This window comes from Pristis pectinata, chromosome 9, assembly GCF_009764475.1.
Source record: "Pristis pectinata isolate sPriPec2 chromosome 9, sPriPec2.1.pri, whole genome shotgun sequence".
In the NCBI taxonomy this organism is placed as follows: Eukaryota; Metazoa; Chordata; class Chondrichthyes; order Rhinopristiformes; family Pristidae; genus Pristis; species Pristis pectinata.
In genome coordinates, this window is record NC_067413.1 from 94,273,405 (window position 1) to 94,288,707 (window position 15,303).

General features: G+C 46.6%; 1 protein-coding gene across 1 annotated transcript in view; it reads left to right on the top strand.

The window, feature by feature from the left end:
• Positions 1-6,306: 6,306 nt before the first annotated feature.
• The window catches only part of colec10 (collectin sub-family member 10 (C-type lectin)), an 80,499-nt gene continuing 71,502 nt past the window's right edge, over positions 6,307-15,303 (top strand). Inside the window, exon 1 of the mRNA XM_052023192.1 lies at positions 6,307-6,386. The gene's annotated coding sequence lies outside the window, so the exon portion shown is untranslated. The remainder of the gene's footprint in view (positions 6,387-15,303) is intronic.

The following is a 15,303-nucleotide window of genomic DNA, read 5'->3' on the forward strand; positions in this document are numbered from 1 at the left end:
ACACACACACACACACACACACACACACACACACACACACACACACACACACACACTCTCACACCCTCTCCTACACCACCTGCACCCCCACTCCAAATTTAAACACCAACTTCGCCCAACTCCAATCAAGACTCAGACAGTGTCTTTTACTTCTTTGATTAAGGCTGAACCAGCAAGATGTAAGAGGGAGGTCACCTGCATGGGAAGCAATGATTAAGCAGGATATTAATAACCTTCTAAACTAGGGACATATTTTGATAACATGGGTGGGAAGGTGACTCAGTTTCTTGTGAAAACATTTTTGTTAATTCATTTTTTGAGATCTGAGGGTATTAAGGCCATCATTTGTTGCTTGAGCCTTATTACCCTTAAGGGTGATGATTCATCTTAAACTGCGGGGGTGTTAAAGAGGGAGTTCCAGGATTTGGATCCAGTGACAATGAAGGGCTGGTACTTTTATTTTTCATATCAGGATGGTGTGCAACTTGGGGGTGAATCTGTTGGCAGTGATGTTCCTTTGGGCTGGCTGCCTTTGTCCTTCTTGGTGGTAAAGAACACCAGAAGGACTGTGAGAGTAGTCCAGGTGAGTGACACCAGTGCATCTTGCAGGTGGTACCTACTGCAGTCAGTGTTTGTTGGTGGTGGAAGAAATTACTGATTAGGGTGTTTGATAGTGTCCCTGTCAAGTTGGACTGTTTTGTCCTGGATAGTGTTGAGCTTCTTGAGACTTTTTGGTGCTTCACCCATCCAGGCAAGTATTACATCACAGACCTGAGTTGTGTCTTGTAGTTGGTGAAAAGGTCTCAGGGTATCAGGAGGTGAGCCACCAGCCACAAGATCCCCAGCCTCTGACCTGCTGTTTGAGCTCTGGTATTTATGTGGCTGGCCCAAATGAGTTTGTGGGTGGATGTTACTGGGGGGAATTTGATGTCAAGGGTAGGTAATCAGGCTCACTCCCGTCAGAAATGGTCATCACCTGGCATTTCTCTGGTGCCAATATTACTTGCCACTTATCAGCCCAGTCAGACACAGTAAAGTCACTCCCAGCCCAGTCAACTTTGCAAAACCCTCACAAACATTTCTAAATCAGGAGAGCTGCCCAACAGACTATTCAAGCAACAACCTGATGAAGTAGAACTCACGAAACCATACCTTACTGAAAATGTGCAAGGCTCCTCCATCACAAGGTCTGGGTATGTCCTGTCCCACCAGCAGGACAGATATGTTAGCTGTTTAGTTGCCCGTCGCTGTGCATGACTAGTTGTGGTAAGACTGCACAGCTTTGATCAGATCTGTTGGATGTGAATTACTGAATTCTATTTCATAGAATCATAGAATCAGAGAACAGTACAGCACAATATTGTGCCGACCCTTAAACCTCGTCTAAGACTATCTAACCCCTTCCCCCCCACATATCCCCCTATTTTAAATTCCTCCATATGCTTATCTAACAATCTCTTGAATTTGACTAATGTACCTGCCTCCACCACCACCCCAGGCAGCGCGTTCCATGCCCCAACCACTCTCTGGGTAAAAAACCTCCCTCTGATATCTCCCTTGAACTTCCCACCCATTACTTTAAAGCCATGCTCTCTTGTATTGAGCATTGGTGCCCTGGGAAAGAGACGTTGGCTGTTCAATCTATCTATTCCTCTTAATATTTTGTACACCTCTATCATGTCTCCTCTCATCCTCCTTCTCTCCAAAGAATAAAGCCCTAGCTCCCTTAGTCTCTCCTCATAATGCATACTGTCGAAACCACGCAGCATCCAGGTAAATCTCCTCTGCACCCTTTCCAACGCTTCCACATCCTTCCTATAATGAGGCGACCAGAACTGGACATAGTACTCCAAGTGTGGTCTAACCAGAGTTTTATTGCATACTTTTTATTTGCTTTTTAGCGTGCATTTAGTCACATGTTTCAGCCTCACCAGTTGGCACTTTGTCCTTCTTAAATATGCCTTGCACATGCTCAGAGGACAGTGGAAGCAAGTAGTCAATGGAAGGAGCCAAGCCTCAAGAGCCTAAATCCATGGCTGCAAAATGGTCAATGACCTTACACAAAAGATCAAAGTCAGTTCTGCCTATAGGGCACAGTGATTAAGTTACTGAACAGGTATAGGGTGGTGAAGATGGCTTTTGGTACGCTGGCCTTCATCAGTCAAGGCATTGAGTATGGAAGTTGGGATGCCATGTTGCAGTTGTACAAGACGTTGGTGAAGCCGTATTTGGAATATTGTGTTCAGTTTTGGTCACACTGCTGCAGGGAAGATGTCTTGAAGCTGGAAAGAGTGCAGAGGATATTGCCAGGACTCGAGTTATTGAGCAGGTAAAACATAGGAGAATGAGGGGTGATATTATAGAGGTATATAAAATTATAGCGGTGATATGACAGACCTTAGCCTCCTCCACTGCCAGGAGAATTCCAAGTGCAAACTGGAGGAACAGCACCTCATTTTCCATCTTGGAACCTTGCAGCCTAATGGCATGAACATTGAATTCTCCCACTTTAGGCACCCCCCTCCCCCACAACACTCTCCCCCCCCCCCACCGTGCTTCTCTTCTTCCCTTTCCTAGCCTCTTTTCTTCTATCCTTTTTTCCCATTTCTCTCCTTACCTTTGACCCATCCCCCAGTGGATCTGCTCTCCCCTCCTGCCCCGCACCTGCCCGTCACCATCTCCTACCTGCATCTACCTATCACCACCCTGTGCCCACCCCACCTCCCCTCTTCTGTCCACCTATCACTGCTCTGCTTTTCCCTCCTACATATTGGGCTTCCCCTTTTCCTCTCTTCAGTCCTGAAGAAGGGTCCTGACCCGAAACGTTGACCGCCTGCTTTTCTCCACAGATGCTGCCTGGCCTGCTAAGTTCCTCCAGCATCATCATGTTTTTTCACAGAAAATTATCAGGGGCATAGATAGGTTCAATGTGCACAGTCTTTTTCCTAGAGTTGGGGAATCAATAGCTAGAGGACATAGATTTAGGGTGAGAGGGACAGATTTAATAGGAACCTGAGGGGCAACTTTTTTCACCCAGTCTGTATATGGAACGAGCTGCCAGACGAAGTGGTTGAGCTAAGTATATTAATGACACTTAAAAAATATTTGGAAAGGTGCAATGAATAGGAAAGGTTTAGAGGGATATGTGCCAAATGCGGGCAAATGGGACTAGCTTAGATGGGCATTTTGGTCAGCATGGACGAGTTGGGCCGAAGGGCCTGTTTCCATGCTGTATGATTCTATGACTCTATATAGATGCCTGGACTACAGATCAAGAGGCAAAAGCTCAAATTCCATCACGACAACAGAGAAATTTAAATTTAAGTAATTAAATAAATATATAATTTAAAAAATCTAGTATCAATGTAACTTTTGAATTTTCATGTGATTCCAGGCTCTCCAATCTGGTTGACTCCATTTCTCTTTACAACAAGTCATAGGTCAAGGATCAGTTAGCCATGGACAATAAATTCTAGCCTGTAGTGATATCCATGGCTTGGGAATAAATAAACAAAATTAAATTGTATCAGCAAAAGCCCCAACCCCACCAAACCTCTGAGCTCACAAGATGCTTGTTCATCTATCCCTATTATACATCTAGTGATACCCTATCAGTCAAGGTTCACAACAAATATTCAGAGTACTCCGATGCCCTTGGCACTGCTGAAAGTTTCATGGCCATATCTCACCACCTGAACATAATGCCAGCAATTCAATGATGATTTCCTCATCACCCAAAACAGATTGCAACCCACTCACTTAAACACTTCATGGATATCATTACAGGCTAGAATTTATTGTCCATGACTAACTGATCCTCAATCTTAAAGGTGGTGCAACACCAGAGATAGCAAGGCTACCTGTTGCGTCTGGGTGTGTGTCCTGCTTCCCAGCAAAGGAAACGTTGCTGACAACAGTGGATCTGAATCAACTGAACGTCTTGGTCTCCATGTACCTAATTCTCATTTCCACATCTACAATCCTCTTACACAAGGCTCTTTTGATTACCAAGCTGTAAATGAAAGAAGCATGGATTTCGTCCATTCCCATGCTCCCTGGAACAAAACCATATCCTTTTGCCCTGCTCTTTTCAGATACTCAAGAATGTCAACCTGACACTGTGGCAAAAACACCATGTTTTACCCTGTTCTCAACAGCTGGATGCAATCAATATAATGTCACACTTTCCTCCTCATGAGACCATTTTGGATAACACTCAACTGTTCCTGTCACTTTTAATCCCTCACAAACACTGGAGAATGAATAATACAGAACTATTATCACATTCTTCTTATTTCACAACCTCTCCAAAGAATTCTTTTTAACTAGTTTGTCAGGGTGAGTGGTGAAAGAGCAAATCAAGTGCAGTAAGAGAACAGAAATGTAGCGATTAACTTTGCAATGAAGGTCAAAAGGAAATCACTGCCAAGATAACATGGTAGCTATGACATCAGTCAAATTCCTTCACAATCATGTACTCCATTACAGTGAGACAATATGCTTCAATTAGAAAACCACCCCTCACCGACTAGCAGTGGTCAAGGTTTAGCCCACGCAAATTCCATGGATGACTTCAGTTAACAGTCTGGGAGAGGCATTGCTGGGCATGTCACCACACCAGCGTAACTTATCACTGCACAAGGAAACAGCCTAAGTAAACCCTAAATAAATAACATTAACAAGGCTATGAATTCAGACATGCCAAGGTCACCCACAGCCCTCTCAATGTTGCAAATCCTCCTCACAAACATCTAGGAACTGGAGTCCGAATTGGGAGACCAGTCCTACCAACTAGCCAAGCAATAGGCTGATATAGGTGGACACACCGAGAAGTCTTACAGGAAGTGTGCTAGGCTCCTCTATCACAATGCCTAGGGTACATCCTGTACCAGCATCAGGTAAACCCACCGGAGGTGACAGTGAAGTGGTGGTGCAAGAGGGAAGGAGCAGCCCTTGAAGTCCACAACATCGACTCCAGATCCATGGAAACTCATGGTATTGAGTCAAACATGGGGGACGAATCCCCCTTCTGATTACCACCTGCCATTCTTCCTCAGCTAATGAATAAGTGCTCCGTCAATCAAAGGCACAGAATATACTTTGGACTGGGATCTTCAATACCTATCACCTTGGTAGCACCAGCACTGATCATCTCCCAGACTGGGTCTGCAGCAGGCAGTGAGTGAAACAATGCAAGAGATAAACCTATTTGAACTTGTCCTCACCAAACTACTGCAGGTAAGTTTATCATGACATATAGAAGTGACCACTGTGCAGTTCTTGCAGAGGGGAAGATCTGTCTTCACACCAAGGACACCCACCTTCCCCCTCTCACCTAGACTCACCTATCACCTGCCGGCCTGTGCTCCTCCCCCTCCCCCCACCTTCCTATTCTGGCTTCGGCCCTCTTCCTTTCCAGTCCTGATGAAGGGTCTCGACCCGAAACGTTGACTGTTTATTTCAGCAAGTCATGCAGCCCTCCACAGATGCTGCCTGACCTGCTGAGTTCCTCCAGCATTTTGTGTGCTCCAGCATCTGCAAAATCTCTTGTGTCTCTGTGACACCCTCTATTGTGTTGTCCAACACTACAATTAACTCAGAGCAGATTTGCAGTTCAAAGCTGGAGGTCCGTAAAGTGTTGTGGACCATGAACAGCAGCAGAAATACACACTGCCACAATTTATAACCTTACAGCCTGGCATATCCCTTGCCCTACCACTATGATGAAGCCAGGGCCAAATCAACCAACTACAGATATAGTACGCACCTCCTCCTATCTACCTCCTCCATTCAGGTCTCCAACGTAGAAACAAAAGTCTTGGAGTCTACCCTCTCCCTTGTTGCAGGTTTCCAATTCGACTTCACCTTTGAAGCACTTGACAGCACATGCAGGAACCATAGTCAAGAGGTTCAGGCTACCTTAAAGCATCACAGAACTGCTTTAAATGCGTAAGCCTTTCTCAATCTTTCATCTTGCTGATGAGCAGTGCGGTTAGCTCAGGCCACACAATGCAGATATACTGAGCATGTTGCAAAAATTGACGTGCTTCTAGGTTACACTGAGCAGACGCAGGTCAATCATTCATCGGATTCCCATGTATGTTTTTTTGGAGACTATTGAATTTATTCTCCTTAAACAGTATTTTATTTCATGAGCACTACACACTTTTCCTGATAGTTATTTTTTAAAACTTTAATATAACCAAATACAATCCTTTAAATGGAAAAACTGTGTGGGCAATGTAAAACATTGGCTCAATGCTAAAAGCTGCTGTGATAAACAAATGTCAACAATGAGTAAACACTCTGGGAACGAAGTGATCTGGATGGGGTACCAGTTGAAATACACAGATAATTTCCTCCATTTTCTTCTGTTGCTTCGAGAGGTAAGCTGTCTATTTTTATTAAAGAACGTGCAAATTTTCTGTTTTGTCAGAACCTTTAGGTTTTGTTTATTCTCTGTCATGCAGTTTGACTAATTTTATGGGGACCTCTGAGTAACAAAGAATGCAATAAATAGTCAGTGACTCATATGCTCCTCAGTTTTTATTTTAATTTAATTTTCAGAGTACTCAAGTGAGTATTTTAATAAAGATTACTTAACAGAATTCTGGGCAAAGCCATAATAGCTTTCAGTTTTAAAACAATATTTGTGGACAAGTGGTAATTTTTCATTATTTTCATGGGATTACTCATTGCCTTTGATTGCCTTCATGTGTAGAATTACTTATGGATTTTGTTGAACTGGTTATCAAAGTGAAGGGAGGAGGCATGTCAAGGATTATTCTTGTAATGTCACATCTGCTTCAAATGAAACAGCTGCATGTTTTGCTGGGCCTCAAAGGGGAAAATCCTAGTTAACTGAGAACTTAAATTAATGCATTGTCCTCTGCTATGAGATGACAAACGCAGACAAAAAGCATAATCATGGGCTAAACAAAAATGTCAGAAGCCCAATGTGTCAACAAAATATGATCAAGTCCTTCATTACTGGTGGGGAATCTTGTCAGATCCTACATTATTCAAATTGGATCAGGGCAATGTTGTTGTTAACAGAAACAAGAAAATATTCAGATACTGGAGCTTCACTGTCATACTCTGCCTTACTGATGCACTCAGCAATATTTTATGTGTGGTGTCATCTGATCATGTATTAAGATCAATTTAATTCAAAATAAACTCACTGGAGCAAAAGAATGAGAGGAGATCCCATAGAAACCTCTACAATTCTAACAGTTCTAGACAGACTAGATACAGAGAGTACATTCCTATTGGTTGGAGAGTCCAAAACCAGTGGTCACAGGCTCGGGATATGATGTATGCCACTTAGACCCGAGATCTATGAAAAGTTCTTCACCCAGAGGATGGTCATCTGCATCTACCTATCACCACATTTTACCCACCCCGCCTCCCCTATCTTGTCCACCTATCACTGCTCTGCTTTTCCCTCCTATATATTGGGCTTCCCCTTTTCCTATCTTCAGTCCTGAAGAAGGGTCCTGACCCAAAACAGTGACCGCCTGCTTTTCTCCACGGATGCTGCCTGGTCTGCTGAGTTCCTCCAGCATCATCGTGTTTTTCATCTGGATATTCCAGCATCTGTAGTCCTTAGTTTCTCCAGTCATCTACAATTACTTTTTGGCTCTTGCTCTTAAAGTGCCAGTGTCTAACCAAGTTATCCTATTTCCTATTCATGTCGGCTCTTGGAATTTTTTCCAATAACTTGATCACTACCGAGATTAGGTTGGCCTGATGTTGCCCGATTTATCCCTCTCTCCTTTTTTAAACAATAATATTACTTTAATAATATTCTTCAGGTGAAGCATCTTTTCAGGTGTGCTCACTCTCAACATGAATCTCAGGTTCAGCTTCTGGCTCTACTTCTTCTAAATCTGGTGCAGCCAAAACGTGTTGAAGTCGGTCTTCAGTCCAGGTTATCTGGAGCCAAGATCATAGTGTCTCTTATACCTCCCAGTGGCCATCTGGAACAGGAGAACGTGGCTGCTTTAATCACTGCTAACCTCCCAATGCTAGTCAGATTGTTTCTATGAGTCTGAAGAACCTGAGAGCCTTACTCTAAAGCTTGTCACCTGCCTTTACCTTTTAGGCTTCTGTGTGGTGATACGTCTTCATGCATCTGCCTATCATCTCTGCTGCTGGACAAATTGGTCTATATCTGGTTGAATCAAATTTACCCCTGCGCAAGCCTCCCCTGCATAAACAACTGTGCCAGTCCAGTTGTTAAATGGGATGTTTTTCTGCATCTGAACAAGAAATCTGCCAGCCATTGATTTGTTCAGTGGTCTAGCTCCTTCAAGGAGTCTTCAATGCTTCCTTCAGTATGCAAGCAGATCGTTCTGTTCCTCTGTTACAGTTGGGATGATATGGTGGAATTATTCTTTATTTAATTCTGTTGGGTAATATTTGAATAAATTTGGAATGAAAAGCCAGCATCAGTAAAGGTGACCTCAAAATTACTGCCTTTTCTTTAAAACCCACCTGATTCCCCAACATCTCCAGGTGCTCCGTATCCCTCCCACATTCCAAAGACGTACAGGTTAGGAGCTGTGGGCATGCTATGTTGGCGCCGGAAGAATGTCGACACTTGTGGGCTGCCCCCAGCACATTCCCAGTAACACAAAAAGACGCATTTCACTGTGTGTTTCGATGTACATGTGACTAATGAATAAAGATCTATATCCTTAAGCGAAAGAAATCTGTCATCCTCCCTGGGGTTTGGTCTACATGTGACACCACACTTACAACAATGTTTTTGACTCTTAATTACCTTCTGAAGCAACACTCATTTTCAAGGTGATTCAACACCACACTCTCAGTACAATTAAAGAAGGACAATACTTACCTGGCAGGGGAGAGACAGTGATCAGAAAGGCAGTTCTCCCAGGATGGTATTCACAGAGGTCGATTCACGGGTGAATTCGAACATTGGCGTTGAAGAAGACAATGGTGACTCTTCGCGATCAAGCGGCTGCCTGATGAGAACTTAACCTACTGGCGTGGGGGTGGATCCTAACGGTAACCAATCTCACACCCTTTCCCAGCAAATTACTCGTTATAACCAACCAGCTCCATCAGGATGGCTGGGGTAACGAGCGCCTCGGGAGGAGGACCAGAGATCTGAAACACTGTCAGGGTGGGAGCGAGGGGACCCCCTTCACCAAGAACCTCTTCATCAAGAAGGTGCTAATGGAGTGCTGCAAGTTGGAGGTGAAGGACATCTCCTGCCTCCAGGACTTCCCAGGTAACAGGTACTTTGACGTTACCTTCAAGTACCCGGTGGGATCCTACAGGTATTTCAGGAGAGTGGGAATGAGGCTCCACTGTCATTGCTGAAGGCACAGCCACTCTTCACCTTTCCCACCCAGAAGGAGTGCATGATTACGGTGCTCATGTCCAATCCACATGTCCCCCTTGTGGACGTCCTCACCTTCCTGGCTCGGAGCAGCAGGAAGCTGAGTGGATACCAAAAATCTGTTTGGGATCTGGACCAGCAAGCACCAGGTGAAAGTCAAACTAAGGGTGGATGCTAACGTAGCCATCGTCCACCCTCCCTCAGTGTTTGCTATCGGAGGGAACCATGGGTACATGATATATGGAGAACAACCCAGACTGTGTCGTAACTGCAGCAAGTCTGGACGTGTGGCAACCCAGTGCAGTGCAGTTGTCTGCAAGAACTACAAGCAGGAAGGCCACCAGACCAAGGACTGTAGGGAAAGCAAAATTTGCGACCTGTGTGGGGAGGCAGGCCATCTCTACAAGGCCTGCCCAAAACGTGCCTGTGCATCTGCACAGGCAATAAGAGGGGCAGCTAGCACTGACAACCCCCCGGAGTAACACTGACACACCCCTACCAGTGCAGAGGCCCCAGCAGAAACTGTGACCAGGGCTGAGGAAAAGCCAGCTGCCTCGATCTCCCAAACCCCAGCCACAAACCCCCAGGCTCCTCCCCAAGAGAAGGAGTCAGTGGAGGGAGGGAGGGGGCAGAGGTACAAGGAGGGGAATGGCAGGTGGTGAGAAGAAAACAGACTCAGAAGACACCACCCAAGTGACAATGAGCTGCTGAGAGTAAAAGTACTGGGAAGAAAAGGGCAATGCAACGGACAGATGCCAGAAACCTCTCCTCGTCAGAGGATGAAGTAAATATGAGAAACCAGTGACCCAGGCAGAGGAAGCACCAAAATGGAGGAGGGGAGCCCACAGACAGAGCCCAGGGAGACTGGGAGCAGCACACAGCACCCCCCACCACCTCCCCCCCCCCCCAGCTCTAGGACACCAGGAGCAGCACAGTGTCCAGCGCACCCCCAGCTCCGGCAGACCAGGAGTTGTACAGAGGCCACTGGCCCCCGGCTCCAGGAGATCAGGAGCAGCACAGAAGCTGTCAGCCCCCAGATCCGAGAGATTGGGAGCAGCATGGTGTCCGACGCAGCCCAGCTCTGAAATATGGAGGGTACTGAACAGTCAGAGCCAGAGGGGGGAACAGGAACAGAGATTAATCTCCCCTCAGTGACACCACCAGCATTGCTACATCCTGGGGAGACCATTCCCAGTACTTGAGCCCAAAAACAGTGAGGCAGTTCACCAAGGATGTCAGCATGAGGGCTCAGGCTGATTGACAACGGACAGTATTTGTGATCCCTGAACTCAAATAACTATGGAGGTAAAATTGGCATCTCTAAACGTGCGCAGTGTGAAGAGCACTGTGCGATGTGTGAACACTTGCAATACCTGGCCAAGGTCAAGGCAGATGTGACTCTTTTACAGGAGTGTGGGCTGCCTCACCTCCGCAGCTATCGGAGGTGGTCGTGATGGTGGTCCCAGAGATTGTCTGTGTCGTCGGGTGGGAATGATAATCGCACACCCAGCCTGGGGATTCTGCTGCAGGGAGGTAACTTCTCTATCACTGAAGTCAAAGAGGTGGTGGGGGGGGTGGGGTGGGAGGGAGGGCAGCTCCTCGTGGCTGACGTAAAGTACCATAACTCTCTGCTCCGGCTAATTAATGTGTACGCCTCGCCCGTGCTGAGCGAGCGGCTGGCTGTCCTCCAGCAGCTCCCACCGCTGTTAACAACGTCCCTATCAGTGGTTCTGGCTGGAGACTTCATCTGCATCACTGATGCAGCTGGACGATCCGGCAGTGCTGACAGGAGACTGGACAGCAGCTCCAGACTCCTGACGGGAACAGTTCAAGATGCAAAGTTGTGCGACGCCTTCAGCACCCCTGCAGGTGGAGCACAGCCGCAACACACTTGGACCGGAACGGACAGCTCAGTATGGTCGAGGATAGACTTGCTCTTCACATCGAAGGCAGTCACTGTCAGATCCACCAACGTCACACCAGTGTTGTCTGACCACTGCCTCCTTCGAGCCTCCTGTCACCTACAGCAGGACCAGAAGGCAGGGGGACCTGGAAGTTGAACGTCAAGTTGCTGACCCCAGAGAACATCGAGCAACTAAAGAGGGATTACACAGGTTGGAGAACAATGAAGCCCCTCTTTGACTCCCCGATTCACTGGCAGGAGGCAACCAAGAAGAACATCAAGAGGTTCTTTATCCTCAAAGGTGTTCAGAAAGCTAGACAGAGTCAGAGGGAACTGCTCCAACTCCAGACAGACTCAGCAATGTCTCCTTCTGCAGTCGAGGGGGGGTGGATGTGAGAGAGGAACTTCGAGAGGTAAAGAGCCAGCAAGCTGCACTCTTTGCCTCTGAATCCTTGAAGGTCATCTTCAGATCCAGGGTCTGTTTTGTGGAACAGGATGAGACGTGTTCACGCTTCTGCTTCTGAAAGGTTCACAGGGGGAGCTCTGTGATCCACAGCCTTAAGGAAGAGGATGGCTCAGTAACATCCTCACGGACAGACATACTGAGGATATGTAGATCCTTCTGTGCCGGTCTGTATGACATTAAGACCACAGACAGCACAGCCTCCCAAAATTCCCTGTCCTCCATCGTGGAGGTGCTAGACAACAGCAAGTGGCAGAGCCTGGAGCAGACACTGTCCCTGGGGGAGTCGACTGGCTCCATCCGTTCCCTTGGCACGAATAAAACTCCCGGATATGATGACTTACTGGCAGAGTTGTACACGGCTCTGTGGGATTGGATGGGCCCGGACCTGCTGGAAGTGTACAATGCTGTACTTCTGGCTGGCAGCATGTCAGACTCCATGAGGAAGGGCACCATTACCCTCATCAACAAGCAGAACGGGGAGAGGGAGGACATCAGGAATTGGAGACCCATCTCACTGTTGAATGTGGACTATAAGATCCTGACCAAGGCCATTGCCAACCAGGTCGTCTGCTCTGGGACAGGTGATCCATCCAGATCAAACCTGTGCTGTACCTGGCAGGAAACTCTCTGACAGCCTTGCGCTGCTCAGCGATACCATCGCCTACATGCAGGACAGAAGGGTGGATGCTTGCCTGGTCAGCGTGGACCAGGTGAAGGCCTTCGACAAGACACCACACATGTACATGTTAGACATGCTCTCCAAAATAGGTTTTGGGGAGGGAATCAGAAATTGGATCCAACTGCTCTACGTATATCCGTAGTGCAGTTCAAGTCAATGGGTGGGAGACAGATAGTTTCCCCATCGTCTGGAGTCAGGCAGGTTTGTCCACTCTCCCCTGTCTTGTGTGCTGCACTGAAACCTTTGCCGAATCCATCAGGAAGGACGAGAGCACAAGAGGGGTGACGATGCCAGGCAGTGGAGGCACACAAGTCAAAACCTCCCTGTACGTGGACGATGTCGCCGTCTTCTGCTTGGATCCACGGTCAGTTCGCAGATTGATCAGCATCTGCGACCAGTGCGAGTTGGCCAGAGTCAATCACAGGAAGAGTGAGGCCATGCTCTTCAGAAACTGGCCTGAATGATCCAATATCCCCTTCACCGTCAGGTCTGACTACCTGAAGGTGCTGGGGATCTGGTTCGGAGGGGCTGAGGCCTGTAACAAGAATTGGCTGGAGAGGATTGGGGAGGTCAAACAAAGCTTGGGTCTGTGGAAATGGCGTTCTCTGTCAATAACTGGGAAGAACTTGGTCATCAGGTGCAATGTGCTCTCAGGGCTGCTGTACCTGGCGCAGATGTGGCCTGTTCCTCGCTCCTCTGCCTTGGAAATCACCCAGGACGTCTTCCAGTTTATCTGGGGGACAAGATGGAGCGAGTCTGCTGCACGAGTCCCCTGAGAATGGGGAAAAAGTGTACCCAAGGTTGCCCTCATGCTGACGACCACCTTTGTGTGTGGCTGTATCAGTTGGTGTGTGGACCCTGAGTACGTGGCAGCAAGTGTCACTACGTGCTGAGGTTCTACCTGTCCCCGGTGTTGTGGAAGATAGGCCTGGCTCCCCTACCGCGCGATGCCCCAGTCAGCTGGACGTTGCCACATTACCTGTCCTTCCTTTGTGCAAGAGTTCTTCCAAGCAAACACCTTTGATCATAAATCCATCAGCGCGGAATGTACTGCAGATTCTGCAGGACAGGGACACTATGGATTCTCTGGGTTTGTCCCTGAGCAAATGGTCCAAACCATATGGCAGAATGCCTCATCACCAGATGATGACCAACAAGCACCAAGTCCTCGCTTGGCTGGCGGTGAGAGGTGCCCTCCCGGTCAGAGCCTTCTTCTACAGACAACACATCACTCCCAATGTACGCTGCCCTTGGGAAGGCTGCAGTGGGGAAGAAACAGTCACCCACTTTTTTGCAGACTGTGGATTTGCTAAGAGGGAGTGGAGACGGATGCAAGGGTCCGTGTTCAGGTTCATCCCCAGCAGCTGTGTGACTCGCTGATCTATGGGCTATTCCCGGGGGACAAACTGAGACAGACATCAAGTGCTGCTGGAAGGTCATCAACTCAGTGAAGGATGCCCTTTGGTCTGCCCAAAACTCGTTGGTCTTCCAGCACAGCGAGACGTCCGTAAGGGAAAGCTGCCGACTGGCACATTCCAGGCTGCAGGAGTACGTGCTGAGGGACGCACTGAAGCTCGGTGCAGCCGCTGCTAAGGCTCTGTGAGGAAGGTCCACAGTCTGGGCTCCTTCCACTACCACACGTGGAGGGGCTGAGTTCGGTGGGGAAGCCCCTTGAACAATGAAAGGGGTATCACCTCAGGGAGCCACATTCGTGGCAATGGTGTTATGTTTGTGTGTTTTTTTTTCTCTTTAAGTTTTACACTACTGTATGTTACAATCATGAATGTTAAGCTTTTGTATTTTGCACTGTTTTCCTCTTTATGTATAGATTTTTTATTATGAATAAAGTTTATTTTTGAAATTAAATAAGAGGATAATGCCAACCTTGCCAATGAAGTCTGCACATTAAAAAAATAATTGTCATTATTATTGACATTATTTACGATTCTACTTCATGCTTTTTTTAGCACAGACTTTAAAATATTTAGGTTAAATGATGCAATTTAAATACTTCGAGTCTCTTAATATATAGATATATTTAGATATTTTTAGATATTTATTCCTTAGTCACACGTACATCGAAACACACTTTTTTGCATTATCACTATGCAGGCTGTACTTGCATGCAGTCTTCACAAATCATCTGCCTGCAAAAGGCAATTAATCTTATCTAAATATTTAATGTCTGAAAAATTAAGTGGTACAAACATGAAAATGATAAACCAAATGACAGAGCTATTAAAAACACCAAATAAAAATTAACCTTTGAGAGTTGCTATTTTCTGCTTGGCCAATGCTAACTCACTGACAATAGGATAAGATGCCAGAGATGTACAGTGTTACGGACTCAGTGAAAGTCCCTTTAAGATAGAGAGTGTGTGTGTATGTGTGTGTGGGGCGTGCTTACGTCAATAGAAGATAAAGGACGTAATGACGTTGTTGAAGAAGTCAGAAGAAGAGAGAGAGAGAGAAGGGAGAGAGACACCAGCCTGCTTGTTTTCTCTATCGATGGATGAGAAACAATAACTGTGTTTGCCACTGAAATCCATGTATGGAAGTTGGAAGTAATCCGGTGGAGTTCACTTTGTTGCTGACCTGTAGAAGGAAACAGGTATTTGGGTGTGGACGACCACGGTTCGGATGCTTTTCGGGGTGAGGAAGTCACTACCGAGTAAACACTGAAGTGTCGTTTGGGTTCCATCATGGAACATTTGGATTTCGTATGTACTCTCTCTATGTTTTTCTACATCTACATCTTATCTTCAGACAACGGTGGTTGTTGAAGAAGCCCTTGCTCATGTTTCACCTTATGGCTTGCGGAACTGAACTTTAAGAACCATTCAGGAACTGGGAGTTTTGGACTTTGTCACACACACACACGA